This window comes from Oncorhynchus keta, chromosome 16 (assembly GCF_023373465.1).
Source record: "Oncorhynchus keta strain PuntledgeMale-10-30-2019 chromosome 16, Oket_V2, whole genome shotgun sequence".
Taxonomy (NCBI): domain Eukaryota; kingdom Metazoa; phylum Chordata; class Actinopteri; order Salmoniformes; family Salmonidae; genus Oncorhynchus; species Oncorhynchus keta.
The window spans coordinates 10,242,813-10,253,406 of record NC_068436.1 but is presented as its reverse complement, the minus strand read 5'-3'; the positions used below and the strand labels follow the sequence as shown (position 1 = coordinate 10,253,406).

At 45.6% G+C, this 10,594-nt stretch overlaps 1 protein-coding gene across 2 annotated transcripts in view; it reads right to left on the bottom strand.

Annotated features, from left to right (window-relative positions):
* Positions 1–10,594, bottom strand: part of LOC118395591 (zinc finger protein 28-like) — a 102,965-nt gene that overhangs the window by 51,646 nt on the left and 40,725 nt on the right. The window lies entirely within an intron of this gene.

Sequence of the window (10,594 nt, the reverse complement as noted above, 5' to 3'; positions counted from 1 at the left end):
GCATGTTCTTATAGGCACTTTAGTATTGCCAGTGTAACAGTATAGCTTCCGTCCCGCTCCTCCCTGGGCTCGAACCAGCAACACAATGACAACAGCCACCACACTGAAGCAGCGTTACCCATGCAGAGCAAGGGAAACAACCACCCTAAGGCTCAGAGCGAGTGAAGTTTGAAACGCTATTAGCGGCGCGCTAACTAGCCAACCAGCCTCATCTCGGGAGATGATAGGTTTGAAGTCATAAACAGCGCAATGCTTGATGCACAACGAAGAGCTGCTGGCAAAACGCAGGAAAGTGCTGTTTGAATTAATGTTTACGCGCCTGCTTCTGCCGACCACCGCTCAGTCAGATACTTGTATGCTCAGTCAGATTATATGCAACACAGGACACGCTATATAATATCTAGTAATATCATCAACCATGTGTAGTTAACTAGTGATTATGATTGTTTTTTATAAGATAAGTTTAATGCTAGCTAGCAACTTATCTTGGCTTACTGCATTTGTGTAACAAGCAGTCAGTCTCCTTGTGGAGTGCAACAAGAGAGAGGCAGGTCCTTATTGCGTTGGACTAGTTAACTGTAAGGTTGCAAGATTGAATCCCCCGAGCTGACAAGGTTAAAATCTGTCTTTCTTCCCCTGAACGAGGCAGTTAACCCACAGTTCCTAGGCCGTCATTGAAAATAAGAATGTGTTCTTAACTGACTTGCCTAGTTAAATAAAGATTAAATAAAGGTGTAAAAAATAAAATACAAAAATCGGCACCCAAAAATACTGATTTCCGATTGTTATGAAAACTTGAAATCGGCCCTAATTCAACCCCTTTTCTATGACTCAGATTTGAGCTCAGGTGCATCCTGTTTCCATTGATCATCCTTGAGATTGTTCTACAACTTGGAGTCCACCTGTGGTAAATTCAATTGATTGGACATGATTTGGAAAGGCACACACCTGTCTATATAAGGTCCCACAGTTGACAGTGCATGTCAGAGGAAAAAAACCAAGCCATGAGGTCAAAGGAATTGTCCGAAGACAAAGGTTCACCTTCCAACAGGACAATGACCCTAAGCACACAGCCAAGACAACGCAGGAGTGGCTTCGGGACAAGTCTCTGAATGTCCTTGAGTGGCCCAGCCAGAGCCCGAACTTGAACCCGATCGAACATCTCTGGGGAGACCTGAAAATAGCTGTGCAGCGACGCTCCCCATCCAACCTGACAGCGCGTGAGAGGATCTGCAGAGGAGAATGGGAGAAACTCCCCAAATACAGGTGTGCCAAGCTTGTAGCGTCCTACCCAAGAAGAGTCGAGGCTGTAATCGCGGAAAAGGTGCTTCAACAAAGTACTGACGAAAGGGTCTGAATACTTAAGTAAATGTGATATTTCAAATACATTTGCTAACATTTCTAAAACTGTTTTTCCTTTGACATTATGGGGTATTGGGTGTAGATTGTTTTTTAAATCAATGTAATCCATTTTAGAATAAGGCTGTAACTTAACAAAATGTGGATAAAGTCAAGGGGTCTGAATACTTTCCAAATGCACTTTATTTTATGAAACTATTTTAAAGACAGAATAATACAATACAAAATAATAAAAGTGCAATTTATATTCAAATGGTATTATGGCAGCCATATTGGATTTTGTACCCATTGGATTTGAGGCAAAATACATGGAGGCCCTAAAGAAAATATTTGATGGCCTGACTAATTACAAAACTAGGAGCAACAGATACAAAATCTTTCAAGCAACCTCAGAACCAAAATAATCTAATTTCGATGTCCGAGTCCACTTGTTTAGAGCAGATTACAATAGCCACAACATAAAAAATAAACATGTAACTATGTATTTTTGTCAGGCAGGACCATATAGCACTGAATGAGAGCACATGACTTGGAAAGTTGTCTATTAATCAGCTCCCAAAAAGTAAAGCTTACATTCATATCTAGTCATAGTTGATATTTCCAACCTATTGTATCTCTGTGTTTACAGGTCTATATTTCCTAGATGCATTAAGATATCCTAATGCTGTTTGTTTGTGTATGTAGGTGGAACTACTGACTTGTGGGGGAGTTGAATGTGGGGGAGTTGACACTAGCCATTATTCATTATGCGCTAAAAGGCTAAACTGATCCTAGATCAGCATTCCGACTCTTGAGAGGCATTGTGGAAACGGGCCCTGACCTAATATCATTCAGACAGTGGGCTCACCTCAATGCTGCTCAGCTGGTTCCTCTGTGGGCTCAAGAGGTGGTGTTCCCCAGACCCTCCCCCTGGAAGAGACAAGTGATACAGACATACACTCCTTCAGACACACACAGATAATAAACACACTTTCAACAAGGAGTGTTTACTCACCCCCACTACGTTTGAGTCCTATACTGTAGTTACAGAATGACTTCATTGTTATTAAACCCATCATGGTGGACATAAATATGATGTAGTGGGTAAATATGAGTCAGCCATGATAAATCAAAATGAATCAGACAAACCTGACTAAACTATGTTGACGTGTACAGTGGGTGTTTGTTAGTGTGGGGGTATATTTAGTAAGTGTATATTGGTTATAAAGCGCTGTTGGATGTATGCAGAATAGGGTAAGATGTGATGTACACTAAAGAGTGTTTCAATGAAAAGTCAAATTTTTTCTTTACTACTCATGTGTTACATACACAATATGAAAACTACAAATACACATCCCTCTGCGTGCCTGGCAGACATCTCAGGTTAATGTTTGCCCAACACCTCAAGCTCAACAAGAAGGAGCTGCTCTTCCTCCAAGAGAAGCCCTGCTCACTCCAAGTCCTCTCCACCACAGTGTCCTCCTCTCAGTGTGCAAAGAACCTTGGTGTGACCATGGACAACACCCTGTCATTCTCTGCAAACCTCAAAGCAGTGATTTGCTCCTGCAGGTTCATGCTCTACAACAGTAGAGTACGACCCTTCCTCCCACAGGAAGTGGCTCAGGTCCTAATCCAGGCTCTTGTCATCTCCAATGTTCCGGAGTTCTAAATTGAGCAGCTGCTGAAAAATGAGCTCCTGTATATATTGAGATTTAAATGTTTTTTTAGAGTGAAGTACATCGAAAAAAATCAAGAGAAAACTGCAAGACTCAATAGAAGACAAAACAAGGAACAAACCAAAAAAGACAGGCTTTTGAAAAAGTAACTATTTTTCATAAAATTGTACAGTTATCTTAGCTAGCTGAATTGCTAGCAGAATTGTTTACTTGTTGCTAAGCAGTTGCTAGGGACTCTCCTGGAAGAAGCTAGCTAGCTTACAAAGAATAACAACAAAAAATATCTAGTTAACAGAAGAAAGGAAGACAAAATAAGGACAAAAGAAGGACAGAAGAAAAAGGAAAAGAAAGAGGACAACAAAGTGAAACAGTCAGCACTTCTATTGCAACTTCGTATTTCGTCGTCCTAACGTAGTCTACACTGCTATCTGCCCAGCAGCGAGCCAGCTAGCAAACGTCCACCTTCTACCGAATAGCAGCACTGTAGAAACTATTACACTCAACTGAACGACTTGATTAGTGTAGTGTTAGCTAGCTACATAGTTGTCTTTGCTGTCTTCGTATCCAAGATAATTGTGTAGTTTAGAGCGTGTAGTCTTAGGGTGATTATCTTAATTTACCGAGGTTAGCTAGCCAGCTATTTGTCGTCCTTAACGTAGGAGACACTGCTAGCTAGCCAACAGCTAGCCAACGTCTACTGAATAGAACTTCCGCACTCAACAACCCGGTCGCATTCCGCTTCGCTCCACAGGTAGTATCACATTTTCATTTAATTTCATTACAGCACAACGGTTTGATTTGCTTGATCGTAGCTCGCTACATAGCTAGCTACATAGCCGTCTGTGTATCAAAGATAATTGTGTAGTCTAGAGCGATTTTCTAGGTTAGCTAGCCAGCTATTGTCGTTCTTTTAACACAACGTAACGTAATCAACACTGCTAGCTAGCCAGCTAGCCCCCGAATAGCAGCACTGTAGAAACTATTACACTCAACGGAACGACTTGATTAGTGTAGTGCCAACAACGCAGCCACTGCCAGCTAGCCTACAAAGTCAACAACGCAGCCACTGCCAGCTAGCCTACTTCAGCAGTACTGTATCATTTTAATAATTTTAGTCAATAAGATTCTTGCTACGTAAGCTTAACTTTCTGAACATTCGAGACGTGTAGTCCACTTGTCATTCCAATCTCCTTGCATTAGCGTAGCCTCTTCTGTAGCCTGTCAACTATGTGTCTGTCTATCCCTGTTCTCTCCTCTCTGCACAGACCATACAAACGCTCCACACCGCGTGGCCGCGGCCACCCTAATCTGGTGGTCCCAGCGCGCACGACCCACGTGGAGTTCCAGGTCTCCGGTAGCCTCTGGAACTGCCGATCTACGGCCAACAAGGCAGAGTTCATCTCAGCCTATGCTTCCCTCCAGTCCCTCGACTTCTTGGCACTGACGGAAACATGGATCACCACAGATAACACTGCCACTCCTACTGCTCTCTCTTCGTCCGCCCACGTGTTCTCGCACACCCCGAGAGCTTCTGGTCAGCGGGGTGGTGGCACCGGGATCCTCATCTCTCCCAAGTGGTCATTCTCTCTTTCTCCCCTTACCCATCTGTCTATCGCCTCCTTTGAATTTCATGCTGTCACAGTTACCAGCCCTTTGAAGCTTAATATCCTTATCATTTATCGCCCTCCAGGTCCCCTCGGAGAGTTCATCAATGAGCTTGATGCCTTGATAAGCTCCTTTCCTGAGGACGGCTCACCTCTCACAGTTCTGGGCGACTTTAACCTCCCCACGTCTACCTTTGACTCATTCCTCTCTGCCTCCTTCTTTCCACTCCTCTCCTCTTTTGACCTCACACTCTCACCTTCTCCCCCTACTCACAAGGCAGGCAATACGCTCGACCTCATCTTTACTAGATGCAGTTCTTCCACTAACCTCATTGCAACTCCCCTCCAAGTCTCCGACCACTACCTTGTATCCTTTTCCCTCTCGCTCTCATCCAACACTTCCCACACTGCCCCTACTCGGATGGTATCGCGCCGTCCCAACCTTCGCTCTCTCTCCCCCGCTACTCTCTCCTCTTCCATCCTATCATCTCTTCCCTCTGCTCAAACCTTCTCCAACCTATCTCCTGATTCTGCCTCCTCAACCCTCCTCTCCTCCCTTTCTGCATCCTTTGACTCTCTATGTCCCCTATCCTCCAGGCCGGCTCGGTCCTCCCCTCCCGCTCCGTGGCTCGACGACTCATTGCGAGCTCACAGAACAGGGCTCCGGGCAGCCGAGCGGAAATGAAGGAAAACTCGCCTCCCTGCGGACCTGGCATCCTTTCACTCCCTCCTCTCTACATTTTCCTCCTCTGTCTCTGCTGCTAAAGCCACTTTCTACCACTCTAAATTCCAAGCATCTGCCTCTAACCCTAGGAAGCTCTTTGCCACCTTCTCCTCCCTCCTGAATCCTCCTCCCCCTCCTCCCTCTCTGCAGATGACTTCGTCAACCATTTTGAAAAGAAGGTCGATGACATCCGATCCTCGTTTGCTAAGTCAAACGACACCGCTGGTTCTGCTCACACTGCCCTACCCTGTGCTCTGACCTCTTTCTCCCCTCTCTCTCCAGATGAAATCTCACGTCTTGTGACGGCCGGCCGCCCAACAACCTGCCCGCTTAACCCTATCCCCTCCTCTCTTCTCCAGACCATTTCCGGAGACCTTCTCCCTTACCTCACCTCGCTCATCAACTCATCCCTGACCGCTGGCTACGTCCCTTCCGTCTTCAAGAGAGCGAGAGTTGCACCCCTTCTGAAAAAACCTACACTCGATCCCTCCGATGTCATCAACTACAGACCAGTATCCCTTCTTTCTTTTCTCTCCAAAACTCTTGAACGTGCCGTCCTTGGCCAGCTCTCCCGCTATCTCTCTCAGAATAACCTTCTTGATCCAAATCAGACAGGTTTCAAGACTAGTCATTCAACTGAGACTGCTCTTCTCTGTATCACGGAGGCGCTCCGCACCGCTAAAGCTAACTCTCTCTCCTCTGCTCTCATCCTTCTAGACCTATCGGCTGCCTTCGATACTGTGAACCATCAGATCCTCCTCTCCACCCTCTCCGAGTTGGGCATCTCCGGCGCGGCCCACGCTTGGATTGCGTCCTACCTGACAGGTCGCTCCTACCAGGTGGCGTGGCGAGAATCTGTCTCCTCACCACGCGCTCTCACCACTGGTGTCCCCAGGGCTCTGTTCTAGGCCCTCTCCTATTCTCGCTATACACCAAGTCACTTGGCTCTGTCATAACCTCACATGGTCTCTCCTATCATTGCTATGCAGACGACACACAATTAATCTTCTCCTTTCCCCCTTCTGATGACCAGGTGGCGAATCGCATCTCTGCATGTCTGGCAGACATATCAGTGTGGATGACGGACCACCACCTCAAGCTGAACCTCGGCAAGACGGAGCTGCTCTTCCTCCCGGGAAGGACTGCCCATTCCATGATCTCGCCATCACGGTTGACAACTCCATTGTGTCCTCCTCCCAGAGCGCTAAGAACCTTGGCGTGATCCTGGACAACACCCTGTCGTTCTCAACTAACATCAAGGCGGTGGCCCGTTCCTGTAGGTTCATGCTCTACAACATCCGCAGAGTACGACCCTGCCTCACACAGGAAGCGGCGCAAGTCCTAATCCAGGCACTTGTCATCTCCCGTCTGGATTACTGCAACTCGCTGTTGGCTGGGCTCCCTGCCTGTGCCATTAAACCCCTACAACTCATCCAGAACGCCGCAGCCCGTCTGGTGTTCAACCTTCCCAAGTTCTCTCACGTCACCCCGCTCCTCCGCTCTCTCCACTGGCCTCCAGTTGAAGCTCGCATCCGCTACAAGACCATGGTGCTTGCCTACGGAGCTGTGAGGGGAACGGCACCTCAGTACCTCCAGGCTCTGATCAGGCCCTACACCCAAACAAGGGCACTGCGTTCATCCACCTCTGGCCTGCTCGCCTCCCTACCACTGAGGAAGTACAGTTCCCACTCAGCCCAGTCAAAACTGTTCGCTGCTCTGGCCCCCAATGGTGGAACAAACTCCCCACGACGCCAGGACAGCGGAGTCAATCACCACCTTCCGGAGACACCTGAAACCCCACCTCTTTAAGGAATACCTAGGATAGGATAAAGTAATCCTTCTCACCCCCCTTAAAAGATTTAGATGCACTATTGTAAAGTGGCTGTTCCACTGGATGTCATAAGGTGAATGCACCAATTTGTAAGTCGCTCTGGATAAGAGCGTCTGCTAAATGACTTAAATGTAAATGTATGTAAATGTAAATCTCCAGTCTAGACTACAGCAACTCTGTTGGCTGGGCTCCGCCCTTGTGCCATCAAACCCCTGCAACTTATCCAAAACACTGCAGCCCGACTGTGTTCAACCTTCCCAAGTTCTCCATGTCACCTCCGCATCCACTACAAGACCATGGTGCTTGCCTACAAAGCAGCAAGGGGAACTGCTCAAACCCTACATCCCAACCTGACCATTCTGTTCTGCCACGTCTGGTCTCTTGTCTGTGCCACCCCTACGGAGAATCAGCTCCCACTCATCCCAATCAAAGCTCTTCTCTGTCCTGGCACCCCAATGATGGAACCAGGTTCCCCCTGAAGCTAAGACAGCAGAGTCCCTGCCCATCTTCTGAAATGTCTGAAACCCCATCTCTTTAAAGAGTATCTTTGGCATTAAATTAAATTAATCCCATCTTAAATGAAGTGTTCAAAAAAATCGAAATATTTTATATTTGAGATTCTTCAAAGTAGCCACCCTTCGACAGCTTTGTGCACACTTCGCATTCTCTCAACCAGCTTCATGAGGTAGTTGCGAGATGGAATCCCCGAGCTGACAAGGTAAAAAAAAATCTGTCATTCTGCCCTTGAACAAGGCAGTTATCCCACTGTTCCTAGGCCGTCATTGAAAATAAGAATTTGTTCTTAACTGACTTGCCTAGCTAAATAAAGGTCAAATAAAAAACACCTCCAGGCTGTGTAATGGCTATTTGAACAAGAAGGAGAGTGATGGAGTGCTTCATCAGATGACCTGGCCACCACAATCACCTGACCTTAACTCAATTGAGATGGTTTGGGATGAGTTGGAGTGAAGGAAAAGCAGCCAACAAGTGCTCAGCATATGTGGGAACTCCTTCAAGACTGTTGGAAAAGCATTGCTCATGAAGCTGGTTGAGAGAATGCCAAGCGGGGGCAAAGCTGTCATCAAGGCAAAGGGTGGCTACTTTGAAGAATGTAAATTCCATATGTGTCATTTCACAATTTTGATGTCCTCACTACAATGTATAGAATAGCACAAAACCTTGAATGAGTAGGTGATCCAACACATACATCCATACAGTTGAAGTCGGAAGTTTACATACACTTAGGTTGAAGTCATTAATACTTGTTTTTCAACTACTTCACAAATTTCTTGTTAACAAACTATAGTTTTGGCAAGTCGGTTAGGACATCTACTTTGTGCATGACACAAGTCATTTTTCCAACAATTGTTTACAGACAGATTATTTCACTGTATCACAATTCCAGTGGGTCAGAAATTTACATAAAAGCACAGTTGACTGTCGAGTCCTATATCGTCATAACCTGAAAGGCCGCTCAGCAAGGAAGAAGCCACTGCTCCAAAACCACCATAAAAAGCTAGATTACGGTTTGCAACTGCAAAGATCGTATTTTTTTGGAGAACTGTCCTCAGGTCTGAGGAAACAAAAATACAAGTGCCATAATGACCATCGTTATGTTTGGAGGAAAAAGGGGGAGGCTTGCAAGCCGAAGAACACCATCCCATCATGTTGCGGGGGTGCTTTGCTGCAGGAGCGACTGGTGCCCTTCACAAAATAGATGGCATCATGAGGACAATTATGTGGATATATTGAAGCAACATAATATAATATCTCATAATATAACATCTCAAGACATCAGTCAGGAAGTTAAAGCTTGTTCGCAAATGGGTCTTCCAAATGGACAATGACCCCAAGCATACTTCCAAAGTTGGGGCAAAATTGCTTAAGGACAAAAATGTCAAAGGAGTGTCCATCATAAAGCCCTGACCTCAATCCCATAGAAAATGTGTGGGCAGAACTGAAAAAGTTTGTGCGAGCAAGGAGGCCTACAAACCTGACTCAATTACACCAGCTCTATCAGGAGGAATGGGCCAAAATTCACCCAACGTATTGTGGGAAGCTTGTGGAAGGCTACCCGATACATTTGACCCAAGTTAAACATTTTAAAGGCATTGCTACCAACTACTAATTGAGTGTATATAAACTTCTGACCCAATGAGAATGTGATGAAAGCAATAAAAGCTTAAATAAATCACTCTCTCTACCATCACTCTCTGACATTTCACATTCTTAAAATAAAGTGGTGATCCTAACTGACCTAAAAAAGGGAATTTTTACTAGGATTAAATGTCAGGAATTGTGAAAAACCGAGATTAAATGTATTTGGTAATGGTGGTCGACTTCAACTGTATAAACAGATTTAGGCTTATATCTACAAGGTCTGGATGCAATATTCTACCCAGGAATATTCAACACTGAAATCTGTTACTCTAGTTTTTCAATTTAAAGTTTTATTATTATTCTTGTTTTTCAATCATCCATTAAAACACATTCCACATTCACAGATGTGACACGCTTAAAAAATCAAATTTAAATATTTAATAATAATAACTAAAATAAAACATGTAGTTTTTGTTTGGTGTATATATACATACACTGCTCAAAAATAAAGGGAACACTAAAACAACACAATGTAACTCCAAGTCAATCACACTTCTGTGAAATCAAACTGTCCACTTAGGAAGCAACACTGATTGACAATGAATTTCACATGCTGTTGTGCAAATGGAATAGACAACAGGTGGAAATTATAGGCAATTAGCAAGACCCCCCCAATAAAGGAGTGGTTCTGCAGGTGATAACCACAGACCACTTCTCAGTTCCTATGCTTCCTGGCTGATGTTTAGGTAATTTTTGAATGCTGGCGGTGATTTCACTCTAGTGGTAGCATGAGACGGAGTCTACAACCCACACAAGTGGCTCAGGTAGTGCAGCTCATCCAGGATGGCACATCAATGCGAGCTGTGGCAAGAAGGTTTGCTGTGTCTGTCAGCGTAGTGTCCAGAGCATGGAGGCGCTACCAGGAGACAGGCCAGTACATCAAGAGACGTGGAGGAGGCTGTAGGAGGGCAACAACCCAGCAGCAGGACCGCTACCTCTGCCTTTGTGCAAGGAGGAGCACTACCAGAGCCCTGCAAAATGACCTCCAGCAGGCCACAAATGTGCATGTGTCTGCTCAAATGGTCAGAAACAGACTCCATGAGGGTGGTATGAGAGCCCGATGTCCACAGGTGGGGGTTGTGCTTACAGCCCAACACCGTGCAGGACGTTTGGCATTTGCCAGAGAACACCAAGATTGGCAAATTCGCCACTGGCACCCTGTGCTCTTCACAGATGAAAGCAGGTTCACACTGAGCACATGTGACAGAGTCTGGAGACGCCGTGGAGAACGTTCTGCTGCCTGCAACATCCTCCAGCATGA